We start from the raw sequence: 20,224 nt of genomic DNA, 5'->3' as shown, positions 1-20,224 counted from the left end.
ACCCATGTGAGAATTAGGGAAAAGTCTTTGTTTCCTCTGGGTGTATATGGCTCATGCAAGGCTTAGTGAACATGTGCTGGATTTCAGCTCCAATTTACCACCTCTCCAGTTGGTGTCTTACTCAGGGCACAACTCACCTAACTTTAAATGGTGGTGCTGGCCTAGACTTTCTTCCTCAGGTCCTGGGACTCCTTGTACAAATGAATCCAGTCCTTGCACAGTTATGTTCATAGGGGCCTTACTTGAATATCAAACTTGGAAACAAGAAAGGCCTATTATACTTGAATCCCAGGGCAATGTTTGCATCCTTGGGTTACTTTTGAGAACCCAAAAGAAGACTTCCAAAAAATTTCTTGAACAAAGTGATCTATGTTTTTTAACTTTAAACTTCTGAGATGCTAACATTTTCATTATCTCCTTAGTGTACTCCTTATTTAAATATTAATTCATATCTTCTCTTTTTTTTCTTTGTCAGTCACGTTAGAAGTTTCTCAATTTTTTTTCATCTTTTCAAAGAATCAGATTTTGGTTCATTGATATTCTCTATTGTATTTTGTTTTCAATTTCATTTATTTCTGTCCTTGTATTTATTATTTCCATCCTTATATTTATTATTTCCTTATTTCTCCTTGCTTTGGGTTTATTTTTCTCTTTTAATGTGAAAGCTTAGATTATTGGTTTGAAACCTTTCTTCTTTCTAATATAAGTGTTTGATGCTATAAATTTCCCTCTAAGGCCTGCTTTAGTGGCATCTCACAAATTTTTCTGTGTTACATTTTCCTCTTTGTTCAGTTCAAAATATTTTCTAATTTCTCTACAGACTTCCTCTTTGATCCACAGATTATTTAGTAGTGCGTTAATTCCAAGTATTTGGATATTTTCCTTTATCTTTCTGTTATTGATATCTCATTTAATTTCATTATGTTCATAGAACATACTTTGTTTGACTTAAATTCTTTTAAATTCATTAAGATTTATTTTATCACACAGGATATTTTCTATTTTGATAAATATTCCATGTGCAGTTGAAACAAATAATCTGCTGTTATTGGATGGAGTGTTCTATAAATATAATTTAGGTCCAGTTGACTGATGGTGTCATTTAGTTCTTCTATATCCTTGCTAATCAATTGATGACAGAGAAGTCTTGAAGTCTCCAACTCTAATTGTGTATTTATTTCTCTTTTTAATTCTGGCAGTTTTTACTTCATATATTTTTTAAAAAACATTCTACTGGCATATAGTTGATTTACAATATTGTGTTAGTTTCAGGTGTGCAGCAAGTTGATAAAGTTATACATATACATATATTCATTCTATTTTAGATTCTTTTCCCTTATAGGTTTATCACAGACTATTGAGTAAAGTTCCCTGGGCTATACAGTATGTGCTTGTTGGTTACCTATCTTATATACAGTAGTGTGTGTACGTTCATCCCAAGCTCCTGATTTATCCCTCCCCAACACGTTTTCCCTTTGGTAACCATAAGTTTGTTTTCAATATCTGTAAGAATGTTTCTGTTTTGTAAGTAAGTTCATTTGCATCATTTTTTAAAATTAGATTTCACATATGAGTGATATCAGGATATTTGTTTTTCTCTGTCTGACTTCACTTAGTATGATGATCTCTAGGTCCATCCATGTTACTGCAAATGGCATTATTTCATTCTTATTTATGGCTGAGTAATATTCCATTGTATATATATATACACACCACATCTCCTTTATTCATTTTTCTGTTGATGGACATTAAGGTTGCTACCATGTCTTGGCTATTGTAAATAGTGCTGCAATGAACATTGAGGTGCATGTATCTTTTCAAATTGTGGTTTTCTCCAGATATATGCCCAGGAGTGGGATTGCTGAATCATATGATAGCTTTATTTTTAGTTTTTTAAGGAACCTCCATACTGTTCTCCATAGTGGCTGTACCAATTTACATTCCCATCAACAGTATTGGAGGGTTCCCTTTTCTCCTCACCCTCTCCACCATTTATTGTTTGTAGATTTTTTGATGATGGCCATTCTGACCAGTGTGAGGTGATATCTCATTGTAGTTTTGATTTGCATTTCTCTGATAATTAGCTATGTTGAGCATCTTTTCCTGTGCTTTTTGGCCATCTGTATACCTTCCTTGGAGAAATGTCTATTTAGTTCTTCTTCCATTTTTTTGGTTGGGTTGTTTCTTTTTTTGATATTGAGCTGCATGAGCTGTTTTTATATTTTGGAGATTAATCCCTTGTCGGTTGCTTCATTTGTAAATATTTTCTCCAATTCTGAGGGTTGTCTTTTCATTTTGTTTATAGTTTCCTTTGCTGTGCATAAGCTTTTAAGTTTAATTAGGCCCCGTTTGTTTATTTTTGTTTTTATTTTCATTACTCTAGGAGGCGGATCAAAAAAGATCTTGCTGTAATTTATGTCAGAGAGTGTTCTACCTGTATTTTCCTCTAAGAATTTTATAGTATCTGGCCTTATATTTAGGTCTTGAATCCATTGTGAGTTTATTTATGTGTATGGTGTTAGGGAGTGTTCTAATTTCATTCTTTTACATGTAGCTGTGCTGTTTTCCCAACACCACTTATTGAAGAGACTATTTTCTCCATTGTATATTCTTGCCTCCTTTGTCATAGATTAGGTGACCATAGGTGCTTGGGTTTCTCTCTGGACTTTCTATCCCATTCCATTGATCTATAGTTCTGTTTTTGTACCAGTACCATACTGTTTTGATGACTGTAACTTTGTAGTACAGTCTAAAGTCAGGAAGCCTGATTCCTCCCACTCTATTTCTTTTTTCTCAAGTTGCTTTGGTTATTCAGGGTCCTTTGTGTTTCCATACAAATTGTAAAACTTTTCTTCTAATTTTGTAAAAAATGCTATTGGTAATTTGATAGGGATTGCATTGAATCTGTAGATTGCTTTGGGTAGTATAGTCATTTTCACAATATTGATTCTTCCAATCCATGAACATGGTATATCTCTCTATCTGTTTCTGTCATCTTCGAGTTCTTTCATCAGAATCTTATAGTTTTCTGAGTACAGGTCTTTTGTCTCCTTAGATAGGTTTATTCCCAGGTATTTTATTATTTTTGATGTGATGATAAATGGGATTGTTTCCTTAATTTCTCTTTCTGATCTTTTATTGTTAGTGTATAGGAATGCAAGAGATTTCTGTGTATAAATTTTGGATGCTGCAACTTTACCAAATTCATTGATGAGCTCTATTATTTTTCTGATAGCTTCTTTAGGGTTTTCTTTTTTTCCTCTTTGAATAACCAATGCTTTTTTTAATTTTTTGAATTGGAAAGTGATCTTTATTTTATTTTTTTTTAATTGGGGTATAGTTGTTTTACAATGTTGTATTAGTTTCTACTGTACAGCAAAGTGAAGTAGAGTTCCCTGTGCTATACAGCAGGTTCTTATTAGTTATCTGTTTTATACATATTAGTGTATATATGTGAATCCCAATCACCCAATTAATCCCACCCTGCCCCCCACCCCCTGCTTTCCCCCTTTGGTGTCCATACGTTTGTTCTCTACATCTCTGTCTCTATTTCTGCCTTGCAAACCAGTTCATCTGTACCATTTTTCTAGATTCCACATATATGCGTTAATATACGATATTTGTTTTTCTCTTTCTGACTTACTTCACTCTGTATGACAGTCTCAAGGTCCATCCATGTCTCTGCAAATGACTCAGTTTCGTTCCTTTTTATGGCTGAGTAATATTCCATTGCATATATGTACCAATTCTTCTTTATCCAGTCGTCTGTCAATGGACATTTAGGTTGCTTCCATGACCTGGCTGTTGTAAATAGTGCTGCAATGAATATTGGGGTGCATGTGTCTTTTTGAATTATGGTTTTCTCTGGGCATATGCCAAGTAGAGGGATTGCTGGGTCATATAGTAATTCCATTCTTAGTTTTTTAAGGAACCTCCATACTGTTCTCCATAGTGGCTGTACCAGTTTACATTCCCACCAACAGTGCAAGAGGGTTCCCTTTTCTCCACACCCTCTCCAGCATTTGTTGTTTGTAGATTTTCTGATGATGCTCATTCTAACTGTTGTGAGGAGATACCTCATTGTAGTATTGATTTGCATTTCTCTAATAATTAGTGATGTTGAGCAGCTTTTCATGTGTTTGTTGGCATCTGTATATCTTCTTTGGAGAAATGTCTATTTAGGTCTTCTTCCCATTTTTTTGATTGTGTTGTTTGTTTTTTTGATATTGAGCTGCATGAGGTGTTTATATATTTTGGAGGTTCTTTGTCCATTGATTCATTTGCAAATAGTTTCTCCCATTATGAGGGTTGTCTTTTTGTCTTATTTATAGTTTCCTTTGATGCACAAACATTTTAAGTTTCATTAGGTCCCATTTGTTTATTTTTGTTTTTATTTCCATTACTCTAGGAGGTGGGTCAAAAAAGATCCTGCTGTGATTTATGTCAAAGAGTGTTCTTCCTATGTTTTCCTTTAAGAGTTTTATAGTGTCTGGTCTTACATTTAAGTCTTTAATCCATTTGGAGTTTATTTTTGTGTATGGTGTTCATTCTTTTACATTAGTTGTCCAGTTTTCCCAACACCACTTATTGAAGAGACTGTCTTTTCTCTATTGTCTATCCTTGCCTCCTTTATCATAGATTAGTTGACCATAGGTACATGGGTTTACCTCTGGGCTTTCTATCCTGTTCCATTGATCTATATTTCTGTTTTTGTGCCAGTACCATATTGTCTTGATTACTGCAGCTTTGTAGTATAGTCTGAAGTCAGGGAGGCTGATTCCTCCAGCTCCATTTTTTTTCCATCAAGATTGCTTTTGCTATTCGGGGTCTTTTGTGTCTCCATACAAATTTTAAGATTTTTTGTTGTAGTTCTGTAAAAAATGCCATTGGTAATTTGTTAGGGATTGCATTGAATCTGTAGATTGCTTTGGGTAGCATAGTCATTTTCACAATATTGATTCTTCCAGTCCAAGAACATGGTATATCTCTCCATCTGTTTGAGTCATCTTTGATTTCTTGCATCAGTGTCTTATAGTTTTCTGAGTACAGGTCTTTTAACCTACTTAAGTAGGTTTATACTAGGTAGTTTTATTCTTGTTGTTGCAATGGTGAATGGGATTGTTTCCTTAATTAACTTTCTGATCTTTCATTGTTAGGTGTTTAGAAATGTAACAGATTTCTGTGCATTAATTTTGTATCCTGCAACTTTACCAATTCATTTGATAGCTCTAGTAGTTTTCTGGTGGCATCTTTAGGATTATCTATGTATAGTATCATGTCATCTGCAAACAGTGACAGTTTACTTCTTCTTTTCCAATTTGTGTTCCTTTTATTTCTTTTTCTTCTCTGATTGCCATGGCTAGGACTTCCAAAGCTATGTTGAATAATAGTAGTGAGAGTGGACATCCTTGTCTTGTTCTTGATTCTAGAGGAAATGCTTTCAGTTTTTCACCATTGAGAATGATGTTTGCTGTGGGTTTGTCATATATGGGTTTTATTATGTTGAGGTAGGTTCCCTCTATGCCCACTTTCTGGAGAGTATTTATTGTGAATAGGTGTTGAATTTTTTCAAAAACTTTTTCTGCAACTATTGAGATGATCATATGGTTTTTATCCTTCAATTTGTTCAATTTGTTAATATGTATAACATTGATTGATTTGTGTATATTGAAGAATCCCTGCATCTGTGGGATAAATCCCACTTGATCATGGTGTATGATCCTTTTAATGTGTCGTTGGATTCTGTTTGCTAGTATTTTGTTGAGGATTTTTGCATCTGTATTCATCAGTGATATTGGTCTGTAATTTTCTTTTTTTGTAGTATCTTTTTCTGGTTTTGGTATCTGAGTGATGGTGGCCTCGTAGAATGAGTTTGGGAGTGTTCCTTTCTCTGCAATATTTTGGAAGAGTTTGAGGAGAATGGGTGTTAGCTCTTCTCTAAATGTTGGATAGAATTCACCTGTGAAGCCATCTGGCCCTGGGCTTTTGTTTGTTGGAAGATTTTTAATCACAGTTTCAATTTCATTACTTGTGATTGGTCTGTTCATAATTTCTGTTTCTTCCTGGTTCAGTCTTGGAAAGTTATACCTTTCTAAGAATTTGTCCATTTCTTCCAGGTTGGCCATTTTATTGGCATAGAGTTGCTTATAGTAGTCTCTTATGATGATTTGTATTTCTGTGGTGTCTGTTGTAACTTCTTTTTCATTTCTATTTATATTGATTTGAGTCCTCTCTTTTTCTTGGTAAGTCTGGCTAAAGGTTTATCAGTTTTGTTTATCTTCTCAAAGAACCGTCTTTTAGTTTTATTGATCTTTGCTATTGGTTTCTTTGTTTTTAGTTCATTTATTTCTGCTCTGATCTTCATGATTTCTTTCTTGCTACTAACTTTGGGTTTTGTTTGTTCTTCTTTCTCCAGTTCTTTAGGTGTAAGTTTAGATTGTTTATTTGAGGTTTTTCTTGAGTAGGATTGTATTGCTATAAACTTCCCTCTTAGAACTGCTTTTGCTGCATCCCATAAGTTTTGGATCGTAGTGTTTTCATTGTCATTTTTCTCTAGGTATTTTTTGATTTCCTCTTTGATTTCTTCAGTGATCTCTTGGTTATATAGTAGCGTAGTGTTTAGCCTCTATGTGTTTGTGTTTTTTAGGTTTTTTTCCTGTAATTTATTTCTAATCTCATAGCATTGTGGTTGAAAAGATGCTTGATATGATTTCAATTTTCTTAAATTTACTGAGGCTTGATTTGTTACCCAAGATGTGATCTATCCTGGAGAATGTTCCGTGTGCACTTGGGAAGAAAGTGTAATTTGCTGTTTACAGATGGAATTCCTTATAAATATCAATTAAATCTATCTGGTCTATTGTGTCATTAAAAGCTTGTGTTTCCTTATTAATTTTCTGTCTCAATGATCTGTCCATTGGTGTAAGCAAGATGTTAAAGTCCCCGACTATTATTGTGTTACTGTCAGCTTCCCCTTTCATGGCTGTTGGCATTTGCCTTATGTATTGAGGTGCTCCTATATTGAGTGCATAAACATTTATAATTGTTATATCTTCTTCTTGGATTGATCCTGTGATCATTATGTAGTGTCCTTCCTTGTCTCTTGTAGCATTGTCTATTTTAAAGTCTATCTAATCTGATATGAGTATTGCTACTCCAGCTTTCTTTTGATTTCCATTTGCATGGAATATCTTTTTCCATCCTCTCACTTTCAGTCTGTACCCACTTTCCTCAGTCTGAAGTGGGTCTATTGTAGACCAGGTCTTCTTTTTGTATCCATTCAGCCAGTCTGTGTCTTTTGGTTGGAGCATTTAATCCATTCACATATAAGGTAATTATTGATATGTATGTTCCTGTTATCATTTTCTTAATTGTTTTGGGTTTGTTTTTGTAGGTCGTTTTCTTCTCTTTTGTTTCCCACTTAGAGAAGTTGCTTTAGCATTTGTTGTAGAGCTGGTTTGGTGGTGCTGAATTCTCTTAGCTTTTGCTTGTCTTTAAAGCTTTTGATTTCTCCATTGACTCTGAATGAGATCCTTGATGAGTAGAGTCATCTTGGTTGTAGGTTATTCCCTTTCATCACTTTAAATATATCATGTCACTCCCTTCTGGCTTGCAGAGTTTCTGCTGAGAAATCAGCTGTTAACCTTATGGGAGTTTCCTTGTATGATGTTTGTCGTTTTTCCCTTGTTGCTTTTAATAATTTTTCTTTGTCTTTAATTTTTGTCAGTTTGATTACTATGTGTCTTAGCATGTTTCTCCTTCGGTTTATCCTTCCTGGGACTCTCTGCGCTTCCTGGACTTTGGTGGCTATTTCCTTTCTCATGTTAAGGAAGTTTTCGGCTATAATCTCTTGAAATATTTTCTTGGGTCCTTCCTCTCTCTCTTCTCCTTCTGGGACCCCTATAATGTGAATGTTGGTGCATTTAATATTGTCCCAGAGGTCTCTTCAGCTATCTTCATTTCTCTTTTTTCTTCATTCTGTTCCATGGCAGTGATTTCCACCATTCTGTCTTCCAGGTCACTTATCCATTCTTCTGCTTCAATTATTCTGCTCTTGATTCCTTCTAGTGTATTTTTCATTTCATTTATTGTATTGTTCATCTATGTTTGTTATTTATTTCTTCTAGGTCTTTGGTAAACATTTTTTGCATCTTCTTAATCTTTGCCTCCATTCTTTTTCCAAGGTCCTGGATCATCTTCACTATCATTATTGTGAATTATTTTTCTGGAAGATTGCTTATCTACACTTCATTTAGCTATTTTTCTGGGGTTTTATCTTGTTCCTTCATCTGGGACATAATCCTCTGCCTTTTCATCTTATCTGTCTTTCTGTGATTGTGGTGTTTGTTCTGCAGCCTGCATGATTGTAGTTCTTGCTTCTGCTGCCTGCCCTCTGGTAGATGAAACTCTCTGAGAGGCTTGTGCAAGTTTCCTGATGGGAGGGAATGGTGGTGGGTAGAGCTGGGTGTTGCTCTGGTGGGCAGAGCTCAGTAAAACTTTAATCTGTTTGTCTGCTGATAGGAGGGGTTGAGTTCCCTCCCTGTTGGTTGTTTGGCCTGAGGAGACCCAGTACTATAGCTTACAGGCTCTTTGTTGGGGCTAATGGTGGACTCTGGGAGGGCTCACGCCAAGAAGTACTTCCCAGAACTTCTGCTGCCAGTGTCCTTGTCCCTGCAGTGAGCTACAGTCGCCCCCTGCCTCTGCAGAAGATGCTCCAACACTAGCAGGTAAGTCTGGTTCAGTCTCCTATGGGGTCACTGCTCCTTCCCCCTGGGTCCTGGAGCACACACTACTTTGTGTGTGCCCTCCAAGAGTGGAGTCTCTGTTTCCCCCAGTCCTATTGAAGTCCTGCTGTCAAATCCCACTAGGCTTCAAAGTCTGATTCTCTGGGAATTCCTCCTTCCATTGCCAGACCCCCGGGTTGGGAAGCCTGACATGGGGCTCAGAACCTTTACTCCACTGGGTGGACTTCTGTGGTATAATTGTTCTCCAGTTTGTGATTCGCCCACCCAGTGGTTATTGGATTTGATTTTATCATGATTGCGCCCCTCCTTCCATCTCATTGAGGCTTCTCTTTTGTCTTTTGAGGATTTTCTATGTATAGTATCATGTCAACAGCAAACAGTGACAGTTTTATTTTTCCAATTTGGATTCCTTTTATTTCTTTTTCTTCTCTGATTGCTGTGTCTAGGACTTCCAAAACTATGTTGAATACAAGTGGTGACAGTGGGTGCTTCAAGTATTTTTAAGCTCTGTTTTCACATATATTCACTTTAAGATTGTTGTGTCTTCTTGGTGAATTGACTCTTTTTCATTTTGTAATGTTCATCTTTGTCCTTGGTAATTTTCTTTGTTGCAAGGTGAACTCTATCTGATATTAACCTAAACACTCTGCTTTCCTTTGAGTGTGTATGGCATGCATGGTATCTCTTTCCCCATCCTTGTACTTTTAACTTACCTCTATCATTACAGTTGAAGTAAATTTCTTGTAGATAGCATATAGTTGGATCATTTTTAAAAAATCATTCTTCCAATGTCTCTCCTTTACATTTACATGTACTCTCGCTATGTGCATTTAATGCAATTTTATTTGTTTGGAATTTTGTCTGTCACTTTATTTTGTTCAATTCCTCTGTTTCCCCTTCGTTACCTCCTATTGGGTTTTCTGAACATTTTTTTTACTATTCCATTTAAATGTCTCTATTATATTTTGACTATTTTTCCTTTTATATTTTCTTCAGTGGGTGCCCTAGGGATTACAGTATAAATACTTAATTTTCACTGTCTACTTAGAATAAATATTTTACTATTTAACATGGAATATAGAAACCTTACTATAGTAAAGATAAAGACTTTATCTCCCCCCCCCCCCACCATGTTGGAGTTGTTCTTTGTATTACACCTAAATATTAAAAACCTTTTCAAACCATGTTGTAATTTTTTTTGCTTTCAACTTTTATTCATATTTGAAAGAATTCAATAGAAGGATAGTCTGTTTACCCAGATACATACCATTTGTTCTCATTTCATTTTTTTTTTTAAATTTATTTATTTATTTTTGGCTGTGTTGGGTCTTCGTTTCTGTGCGAAGGCTTTCTCTAGTTGTGGCAAGCGGGGGCCAGTCTTCATCGTGGTGTGCGGGCCTCTCACTATTGTGGCCTCTCTTGTTGCAGAGCACAGACTCCAGACACTCAGGCTCAGTAGTTGTGGCTCACAGGCCTAGTTGCTCCGCGGCATGTGGGATCTTCCCAGACCAGGGCTCGAACCCGTGTCCCCTGCATTAGCAGACAGATTCTCAACTACTGCGCCACCAGGGAAGCCCTCTCATTTCATTTTTGATGTTACAAGTACATTTCTGGTATCCTATCCCTTAGGCCTGTAATGAATTCTTTAGCAAGTCCTTTAGAGCAGGTCATATGGCAACAAAATCTTAGTTTTCCTTTATTTCCCATTTATTCCTGATGGATATTTTTGATGTATATAGAATTCTGGGTTGATAGTTCATCTTTTTCAGCACTTTAAAAACATTGTTTCACTTCCTTCTGATCACCACTATTTCTGATGTGAACTCTGAAGCCACTTGAATCCTTATTCCCCTATCATTATTCTGTCACTTTTCTTTGATTGTATTCAAGGTTTTTTTCTTTGCCTTCAGTAATTATGATGTATACAATTGTGGATTTGTTTTTATCCTGTTGGGGTATACTACGATTCTGGAATCTGTAGCTTTATGTTTTTTGCTAAATTTAGGAAGTTTTCAATCATTATTTCATCAAAAAATTTTTTTGCATTATACTCTATCTTGTCTCCTTATCAGGTTTCAATAACACAAATGTTTTACTTTTTGGTAAGGTCCAACAGTCCCTGAGACTGTTCCTTTCTTATAATGTTTTTATGTTTGTTTTTCAGATTTAATATTTTTTACTGATCTGTTTTCAAAGTTCAGTGATTCTTCTGTCATATCCATCTTCTATTGAGCCCATCAATTGGGTGTTTTATATGTTATTGTAATTTTCATTTCTAAAATTCCCCTTTTTTTCCTCCTTTATTTCTTTTATTTCTTTGCTGAAACTTTCTATTTGCTTAAAGGGTTCATCCTTATCTCTTGCAGTATGATTATAATAGGTGATTTAAAGTGTTTGTTATATTATTTCAACGTTTGTCTCATCCCTGTGTTGTTGTCTGATGATTCACTTTTCTCAAGCAAGTTGAGATTTTCCTGATTGTTACATGCCAAGTAGTTTTTGATTGTATCTTGGACATTTTGTATACTGTTACTGGATTTTAGGTCTAATTTTAATCCTACATAAAATGTTGACGTTTTTGTTTTGCAGACTATTGACCTAACTCAGTTTAAGCCACAAGTTCCACCCAGTCTCTGTGGATGGCAGTTTCAATATAAGTTCTGTTCTTAAAAATTTTTCAGTGTTATTTGGATTTTTCTTTGGTGTGTGTCAACCATTGGCCAATCTGGAACTTGAGCAATGGTCTTTATGTTCAGTTTTCAAGGTTTTTGGTGTCCTGAGTAGCGTCAGATTCAGATGTGTAAAGCTTAAGGGTAAGCCACATTCATAAAGAGCTTTTTGGATTTCTCTCCCCTTGGGCTCCCCTTTCCCAAGCTCCACTCTTTCCACAGTTTCTTCTGGTTCTCTGAGACTTCTCTTTTTGGTTCTGTCCCTAGAAAGCTGGTACTTCATTTACTCTGCTTTGTACTTTTCATGACTGTGCCCATTTCTTGCAATGACAGAAAAGAAAGAAATAAAGGAAGTTCTCCCCATGCACAATCCTCAGATAGTAGAAGAAAGTTCTTTTCCATCAGAGTTTTAGGCTTCTGCAAACCTCCATATGCACCACTGTCATTGCTGCCACTTCTTAAGTTCCAGAGAATGGGGAGAAGAGGGAAAAATAAAAATATGGGAAAATTTCCTCACCCTCTCTGAGAATTAAGAGACTCCTTTTCTGCTCTTTGTACCAGAATTGGAGAGCGTCTTTTAGCTTCTTCCCTGTCTGTGCCCGTGTCCACTTCATGTTCAAATTGTGTTGAGTTCAGACTGGTAGTTACTATTAGGGAGAATAAGGTAAATTCACTGCTAGTTTGAAGGTACTTCTATTTTGGTATTCTTCCCCAGTGTGCCTGGTACTGTTTACTTTTCAGAGCCTTAAGATGTTCCATGCATTCTGTTTAAGTTTTATAGCTGCATTCAGAGAAAGAGACAGGATGAAGTGTGTTTATTCCATCTTGACTAGAATTGAAAGTCTCTATCCTATTTAATTAAATATTGAGATAAGAATGAAAAGAATCTTCCAAGAAAAGATGCACTGTGGCCATTTAAAAATTGAGTACAACCTATTCAGTCAACCAGTTTCAGGCCATTGTGAATGTTTCAGTTTTAGTGTGTTGGAGGGAACAAGTAAAGTCTCGCAGGATATACTTCAAGGAAAAAACTTAAATGTAGCCATTCCTTATTTATCTGCTACCTCTTCTATTGGTAGAAAGCTCCAGATGGCTTCACTCTAGAGTATGAGAGTCAACTAAGATAAGGTAATGTCAGAACCCAAGCACAGGTCCTGCTAGAAATAATCAGAATGCTTTTCTAATCCTGGCATGAAAAATACATGCCCAAAGCTATAACAATGAGATTATGCCATATAATAATTCCTCAAAAATCACACAGCCTCACTGTTCAAGCACCAGAATTCAACCAGTATGTGAAGAAAGTTAGATGCTGAGGTAAACTCCAAGTTTGCTGTGTGTTTCTGCACAAGACTGTTTTCATGTTTCTCTCTTATTTCGGAGCTTATAGTGGCTCCCTACATCACTTTGATGAGATATCAAAGCCACTTCCTAACTCTCGGTGCCAGGTTCATTTCTGTCACCTCTTATAGTCCTCCTCAGAGGACTTTATCAGTCTTGCTTTGTGTCTTTTGCTATTTCATACACTGACTTAGCAACAACCTGATTCTTTAAAGAGATTATCCTATTAAAATTAGTATTTTAAGTATAGTTTACTTATTTAATAGACTGACCATAAGTAACACCAAACTTTTTCATATAATTTTTATCCATTTATGTGAATAATTTCATCTAATTTATTGGTAAGTCTACAAATATCTCTGATGGTTAACTTTCTTACTTCAAAGCACAAAGATGCCAACAGATATGACTTTTTGCTTTTTCCAAATTCATATCTGAATATTTATTACATGCCTTTGAATTTCTTTCCATTCCTTGGTGAGAGTGTATTGGGAGGAGGAACCGATATTAATTAATATTAATCATCATTTTAATATACACATTCATTTTTGCTTCTTTTCTCCAATTTTAGTGAAAGAGATAACACTTATCCTTTCCAAGGCTACATCCTCAACATTAGCTATGAATTCCATTTCCTCTTAACTCATCAGGAGCCTTAGTTAATCATTTGCTGCCTTTCTCCTACTCTTAATCTCTCTCTCCCTCTCCATTGGCTCTACCTGCTCAGGTATAGATCCTGCTTAAAAACATCTTCCTTCTACACAGTTACTGGTATCCCTCCAGTTACTGCTGTTTCTTTCATTGAGAATGTTAACATTTACTGTTTTACATTCTAATTTCCTATACATTTTAAAATCCATTGCCACCTGGCTTCCTCTACAATCAGGCAATTAGAAATGGCTCTTGCCAGAATCACTGATAATCAATAATCACATATTTTTCCAGTTTTTATACTCTAAAGCTTGGTTGGTCACTCCTTACTATTATAAACTCATTTCTATGAACTTATATGTTACCATAGTCTCTTGGTTTTCCCCTGGTCTGACTACTGTTTGTATACATTTTGGGCTCTACTTTTCCCACTTTAATAATAGTTTATTCCAGTCTCATGGCTTCAGGTACTATGTATGCATGACTCTCAAATCTATATCTGTAGTCCATTACAAGGGAGGGGTAGGGGGGAGGGAGAGAGGGAGACATTCGGTTTTCTACTGGACAATACCCTTTGGCTCTTCCATGGGCACTTCAAATTCAATGTGTTCAAAACTGAGCTCATGCTCATCCTAATAGTATGTGCTTCGTCCTCTATTCACGATCTCAGTGAACCCTTACAATCACACGTTGTTCAAAATCTGCATTCTCTCATACCTCCACGGTTAATCAGCAACCACATCCTAACAATTCTATTTTTAATTATCTTTTGACTCTTTTTTTTCTTAATCCCATGGCTATTTTCTTTGTCTGGGACTCTACAATTTCTTCTTTAAATTACAAGATTAGTCTCCTTACTGGCCTTCTGGTCTCTAGTCTTGATCTTCTTCAGTCCATTGGCCACATTGCAGCCTTAGTGATTTTTCTAAACAGAAAAATAGATCATATGATTCCCTTGTTTAAAACCTTTCAATGATCTCCCCAAACCTTCAGAATAAAATTATGGTTTCTTAGTGTAATATACAAGGCCTCCCCTGATCTAATACCACCATTTTCTTGAGGAAGCCTCCTTTGATTTGCCTTCATCCTTACCAACCCCTCTACCAGCCCCTCCCCCCCAATATGGACTAGGTGCTTATGTTTTACAATCCTACAGTATAACTCTCTGTGCCATCACAGCCCTCATCACATGGTATTGCCACTAGCTATTTTTTTGTTGCCATTTAAATAATGCCTATGTCTGATTATCTTATATCGCAATGTCCGTGCTGGGACATTAGTCCCTGGAACACTGGGATGTTTATTGAATGCATGTATGAAAGAATGAGTGAAACAATTTGAAATCCAAATTGAAGAGTTTAAACTCTTGAGCAGGGAAATGGCAAGAAAATCACTGAAACATTAGATGAATAGTAGATAAGGTAAGGATATCTGGAAGTGTGTAGAGATGGTGAGATAACTGATAACCACAAGGCTTTTTTGTAACAGGTATGATGTCAAAAAGATCTAAAATGGTAGGTTGGGTGACATGCAAAATAACTAATAATTCCTTTTAAACTTAAATTATTAAAGCCCTAGAATGAATTATGTCATTGGCCTCAGAAAAGATTACAGAATCAAATTGCCATATTCTCAAAGCAGTATGTATCCAAAATTTCATATATTTATATATATATATATATACACACACACATATGTAAACATATGTATACACACATATATATATAATTTTTATATCATGAATTCCATATATTTTAATATATATCATAATTAACATTGGGATGCAAAGAAAACCAATTATACTTAAGCTGTATAAATCTTATGTAGTTGTAATTTGTTCAAAATGAGCTTCTTTCTTTTATGTTTTAATTTTTCCCTATTGGGTCTTCTAGCTGAAGGGCTAGAAGTTGCCTGTTTGTTTTATCTGTGGTGTAAGCTCTATTTTCTTCATATGTGCTTGCCAAATGCTGCCATGACTGTGCTTTTAAAATTAAACACCTTGCTTATTTAGTTCATATCAATAGAAAGCTTAGAATAACTAAACTCCTTATGAAGTCAAGTTCAGAAAACTAGTATTTATTTTCTTTAAACAGCCTAGAAATGCAATATGCCATTTTGTTGCAGGTATAAATTTGTAAATTTGAACAATATGATATTTATTTTCAAAGTCTATTATGCTTGAAACAATTTTAAATATTTCAAAAACTATGGATTTTACTATTCTAAATTAAACAAGTACCACAAAAATTTTTTACCAGTATTTGTGCCAATAGAAAACAATAGGTATTGCCTATCACTCTCCTATTCTCATTGGTTAGTTTAGAAGCTACTTTTTTATCTTTATTTTGGTTAGAGATACTCTAGCATGTAGTTTTAAAAAATAGATTTAACTTAAGCAAAAGAAGCTTCTTTTAAGTTAACCTATTTATTTCGGTTTTCAACTGTTAAAGTGCTTTCCCTCCTTCTTAATCCATATAAAACTATTAAGATTTTTAAATGGCCCATATTCTATCTGCAGGCTGATTATTTAGTTCAGTAAGCAATAAAAAGCATTAACAGTCTCATATAATCCCAAGAGTTCCCTAATAGGCAATGAACACAACATTCTTGTTAATGATTTTGACTAACCAGTCTTTACGGTGATGTTGGATTTTGTGGTTACCACTTTATTTTATAAACAATATCTACATTACTTTCAAAGGCAAATAAGAATTTGAACCTTATTTTACCTATTACATCATGATGAATTATTTTCTTCTTCTAAGAGAAGTAATATTCCTCTGAATATTTTTAGTATCATGTTGTTAAACTATAAACTTGCTATTGAATTACTCTACAAAAACTTTTCTTAAAACTATTTTGTTTTAAAGCACACATACCGAAAAACACACAAATGTATGGTTTAATGGATTCTTTTAAGGTGCTACATCATTTTAACAACTACCCAGGTCAAGAACTAGAATTTTACCACTTACTGCAGAAGCTCCTCAGTTGCCAACTGCCAGTCATAGGACCCTTCCCTCTCCAAAAGTAACTACTCTTTTGAGTTTTATAGTCACCATTTCCTTATCATTTTACCACTGAAGTGTTCATCCTTGACATTATAGTTTAATCTTGCACAATAAAAAAATTAAGTTTTTAATAAAGTCTCATTTAATCTACATGTTCTTTCATCTTTTTCTTTTCTTTATAATTTATAAAGAAATTTATAATTTCTTTATTGAATAATAATTTATTTGAGAATAACTTTGGGAAACATTGACTGCAATTCTATAAATTCTTCTGGTCTGCATATTCCCTGAAACTTAGCAGCTGGATTCAGAGGCTTGATCAGACTCAGGTTTGCTACTTTTGTGTTTTCTTTCATCAAGAGGCACTTAATGCTGTTTTTCCCTCTTTTCCTGATGTTAGCTGCTGTTGATGCTCAGTGCCTAGACCTATTCATTTATTGGGGGTTGCAAACAGCGATATTCTAATTCTATCATTCCTTTTTCAAATATTAGGTGTATACAATAGATACTTTCCCTGACCTATTTGGTTACCTAGTAGAACAGTTCATTCAGGAAAATCAGGATAAATGCTTGATTCTTTTCCTTCAGTTGTTAGTTTTCAAGATAATGAGTTGACTCCCTATTACCCTCAGAAAATGACCTATTAATATATTTTAAAAAATTATTTTAAACTCATAGATTAAAACATCTTTATTTCAATTGAAATTATTCTTTTTGAAGCTCAAATTATTGCATCATTGGCCAGTGGGAGCCTCTTGAAGTTAGCACCTGAGTCCTTTGACATGGTCCTAATAGTCTTAATTTCTTCTTCATCCAATATAATGATGTTCCAGGTTCATCTTCCCCAGACCTGGAATGACTCATTTCTCTAAGTGCTAGTTTCTCTTAGAAGTAAATAATATTTTAAGATCATTATCTGGGCACTAGGGAAACATAGTCATTTTTCTAGGCTTCTTCAGTAGAGAAAACTAGTATATTTTACACTCACACTCTGTCACTCACACACACATATTCTACAGTACTGCATATGAATTCATATTGACATTTTCTATTCAAATTTAGGATTATAGATTTTTTTATATGTAACCTCCTTTATGTTTTACATTCTTACTCCAAACTAAGAATCCTCTTTGTCAAAGACACAAGATGATAGACTTAGAATAACCTATAAATACTTTTGCCTTTGATATGCATTCTTTTGGGAACAACCAAAATAATAATCTCTCTTTAGGTATGTTACCGTTTATGAATGTTCTAGGAAAGAACTGCGTTAAATTTGTCCTATGTTTCTTTGTCAAGTTCCTATAATTTTGTTATTTGAGTTATTTTATATTTTAGCTCAAGGCAAATTTTGCCATCTTCCCAGATAGCACCTTCTTCTTTGGCCTTCTCACTCTTCAGTTTCTTCAATGTGTTAGCCCCAAGAGGTTTTTCTATAACCCTGTAAGAAGCATTTCCTCTATAATGTCGTCACTTTAGGGTCTGTTTCCCAAATAAATATTGATTGGCACCTGTTGTATGCTTTACTGAGTACTGGATAGTCAAATAAATTCATTAGAAGTGAGTTCTGTCACTGCAACCAGCAGGTGTTAAGCAAGTAGAAGAATTAAATGATTGTGAAATAAAATCCTTTGTTATAGCACAACTAGTGGCTTTTGTTTAACTCAGGAAAGAGAGAGTCCTATTAGTTGATAAAAAATAGACTTGTCATTGAGAAAAACACTATTGGAATACCCTTTTCCTCCTGCAGTGGTGGGCTTTCCTAAATCTTTGCATTTCAGCATATTTTATTTAATTTTTTAATGGACATGACTTGGTTGTATTATTCACAAAAAAAGAAAACTAAATAATGAAAGTAACAGGATCTTTACATTTGTTATTACAATTATCCAGAAGCATTCCCATCATAAAAGTTCTGCATAACAGTTGTGACCAATTGACTTCTATAGAGACAAAGAGGTTATTTCCATTTTCTAACATAAGGACTGCTTTTCTTCATGAAAATCCAATTAAGATCACTTTGACAATCACCTCTGGACTGATGACTCTTTTGCAATTTAGATCTTCAGTATTTTTAAGTTGAACTTTCTGTTCTGAATTTAAAATAAAATTGTGTTTGAAGCTGTCAGAAAATTGTACATTTTAATGTAAATATATCTTGAAGTTGTTTTTAGAGCCTTGGCTAAGTCTTTAAATTAGGCATATAGAATGACTTTTAATCCTAAAATTTTAAACATTTTTATTACATCAAATAGAGAGTGACTGGGACTGTACTTGCAATTACTGTAGATATTTGTTTTGAATAATAACATGTGCCTAAGAAAAAATGTAGAAAAGTTTATCAAGGGCCTTTTGAGGAGGTGTCCTGAATCTGTCCCTCCCAGTAATTCATGCCACCATCCAAAAATGCACTTTTTTTTACGGTGACTTGGCATCCACTGAGCACCAGCAGGAGAGTCAGCCCTGAACACTAAGAATGCCACCTTAAGGACTCTTAAGGACTCTTAAGTTCACTCTTAAGTGAACTGTACTTTTAGGTCTCAAAAATGTAAAAGCCAGTTTAAAAATACTTTAAAATACTTTAAAAAAGTTTTAAAAAGTTTAAAGCAAGTCTAATATGTTTCTTCTCATTTAAAGGCTAATTTAAAAACTAATCATTCCATAAAATGTATACTGCTGGTGTCAAAGTAACATTACAATTTCAATAAAGTCTCCCATAATATTACAACATGACACATTATTTCTCTCTCTCTCTCTCTCTTTTAAAGAAAACCCTGGTAGTTCCATTATTTTAAAAGGAAATACTGGTGAATGAATGATAAAAGGAATTTTCAAATACCACAGTGACTTCAAAAATTTTGGAGATGGATTTGAGATGGTTAAAATATAATTAAAAAAGAGTTACCGGGAGGTGTGCCAACAACTGCTTGGTGGTGAGTAGACATTATGAAAGACGGATAAAATAGCAATGTAAGTGATGATTGATTAGTGTGGAAAAGCGTAATTTCTTTCATCTTTTTGGTTTTTGTGATAAACAATTTCTAGTTATCACAAAGTGTAAGGAATGTTTTGGGACTTATATTGGATGTGACATCAGCAATTAGCTGAGCCTTTAATTTCTCAGTTGACATAAATGAGGCCCAGGAAAATGTGGTGACTTCCCCAAGGTCGCACAGGTAGTTAGAGACATGATTAGCAACCAGGATATCTGACTTTCCCTTTCAGTGTTATTTTTCTAGGACCTGCCTGCCTCTTAAAGATGTTTCTGCAGACTCAAAACAGTGTGGGTGAGACAGGTTGATGTAGGCACAGGTAGGAATCAAGCCAGGCGTGGGACAGGAGGGACTAACAAAGTCCTCAGGAAATGTGACAGTACTTGCCCTCTTTGAAAGCATTAGGTTTCAAATATTTAAAGCATTATGCTCTTCAAGTAAAATATGCCTACAGGCCAGCCAGTTGCCTTTTTGTTACTCTGGGGGTTTCATATTTTTAGCTGCTTAGATATATTCAGTATCTAAAATGGGTTCATATAGATGTGTTTATGAACAGGAATACAATTTCAATTAGAGGTTAGAAATTTTTTTGCTGTGGAATACATTGTAAATAAAAGGTTTTATAAAGAGCACTGAGTAGATGACAGTGTACCCATCACTGATAGGATTTCTTTCTTTCTTTGATAGCTTTGGAGGCATTTTAGGAAGTCTGTTTAATACATCCAGTCAATCAGGAGTCTCAAAAGTTGATCACTTTGCTGTAGGGCTGTGTGGTACCTTGCCGAGATGGAAAACTTCCTGTTTTTCAATGTTAT

Source organism: Balaenoptera musculus, chromosome 4 (genome assembly GCF_009873245.2).
Source record: "Balaenoptera musculus isolate JJ_BM4_2016_0621 chromosome 4, mBalMus1.pri.v3, whole genome shotgun sequence".
Lineage (NCBI taxonomy): Eukaryota > Metazoa > Chordata > Mammalia > Artiodactyla > Balaenopteridae > Balaenoptera > Balaenoptera musculus.
Note: the sequence above shows the minus strand (reverse complement) of the source record.